We start from the raw sequence: 1,877 nt of genomic DNA, 5'->3' as shown, positions 1-1,877 counted from the left end.
ATGTTAGAATTCGGAGTTGGATGGAGGTAAAGGCAGAGAGTACATCAAGATAAAGCCGAAATAGAGTGAAACACGAGAGGAGTGAATTTTTTCTTGTGAGCGAATTGTGAGGTTTGTGGTGAGGAAATATTTTGTTCTTATTTTAAACATGTCTAGGAGTCCGGATCGTCGAGCAACAAGTGGAGGAGCTTCGAAGCTGCTGGTGGAGGAGTAAACCTTCAACCGAGGAGAAACGTTCCCGGAGGTGGAGTGCCCGATCTCCAAGTCCAAGCAATCGTACGAGAAATCTCTCGTCTGTTCCAACCTCAATTCGATTCTCTCAATGAACGAATGGAACAAATGGAGGAACAAAGCCAACGTGCGAACACCCCTCCTATTCCGCGAAGAGAGCGAGAACGTCCATGGCAACATGCAAATGATCTATATGAACAAAGTGACGATGAAAGTGATCGAGGTTCACGACAAAGTGCAAGGAGACGAGGTCATCGAGCACGAGAACAAAGAGATCGAGAGAGGCCCGATGATGATTTAAAGAATATTAAAATGGCGATTCCTGCTTTTCAAGGAAGATCGGATCCCGAGGCCTATCTTGAATGGGAGAAGAAGGTGGAATTAGTTTTCGAGTGCCACAATTACTCGGAAAGCAAAAAGGTGAAGTTAGCTGCTATAGAATTCTCCGACTATGCCATAATATGGTGGGATCAACTCACGTTGAGCCAAAGACGCAATGGAGAACGTCCCGTGTCTACATGGGCGGAAATGAAAGCAATAATGAGAAAGCGTTTTATTCCTGCTTACTATCACCGGGAGTTGTATCAAAAGCTCCAAAGCTTAACTCAAGGCCAACGAAGCGTGGAGGATTATTACAAAGAAATGGAAGTGGCCATGATCCGCGCCGATGTGGAGGAAGATCGAGAAGCCACCATGGCTCGATTTCTCACCGGCCTTAACCGAGATATCGCAAATATCGTCGAACTACACCACTATGTTGAGGTTATTGATATGGTCCATATGGCCATAAAGGTCGAAAAACAACTAAAAAGAAAAGGTACGTCACGAACTTTCTCTAACACTTCTTCTATGCCTAGGTGGGGGCAAGGGACCAACAAACGTGACATACCAAGCCGAAACAAAGAAGTAAGTGGTGCCACCAAGTTCAACAAACCGATTGCCGAAATGAGTAAAGGAAAGATGGAAGCCCAACCAAGTCGATCTCGAGACATAAAATGTTTCAAATGCCTTGGAAGGGGCCACATCGCGAGCCAATGTCCAAATCGGAATGTGATGTTTGTTCGAGACAATGGCGAGATTGAATCTGAAAGTGAACAAGAGAAGGAGGCCATTGAACAAACCGAAGAAGAAGAAGATGTTGAACAAGCCGAAAATGGAGAAATATTGGTGGTGAAGAGAAGCCTTACTTTGCAAGGTGCCGAAAACGATCAACAACGCGAAAACATTTTTCATACGCGATGTCAAGTGCAAGGTAAGATTTGTTGCATTATAATTGATGGGGGAAGTTGTACAAATGTGGCAAGTTCAATGATGGTGGAGAAACTCGGATTGGCCACCATTAAACATCCCCATCCGTATAAACTCCAATGGCTTAACGATGGTGGAGAATTGAAGGTAACGAAGCAAGTGTTGATTTCGTTTACAATTGGGAAGTATCAAGATGAAGTTATGTGTGACGTCGTACCAATGCATGCGGGGCATCTTCTTTTGGGGCGGCCTTGGCAATTTGACAAGCGAGCGATTCATGACGGATATACAAACCGATACTCTTTCAAACACATGGGACGAATGGTGACGTTAGCTCCATTATCACCGAAACAAGTGTATGAAGATCAACTCAAAATGAGGAGTTCGATTGAAAAATC

The sequence above is a fragment of the Gossypium hirsutum genome, chromosome D12, assembly GCF_007990345.1.
Source record: "Gossypium hirsutum isolate 1008001.06 chromosome D12, Gossypium_hirsutum_v2.1, whole genome shotgun sequence".
Taxonomy (NCBI): domain Eukaryota; kingdom Viridiplantae; phylum Streptophyta; class Magnoliopsida; order Malvales; family Malvaceae; genus Gossypium; species Gossypium hirsutum.
This window is presented reverse-complemented; position numbering follows the sequence as displayed.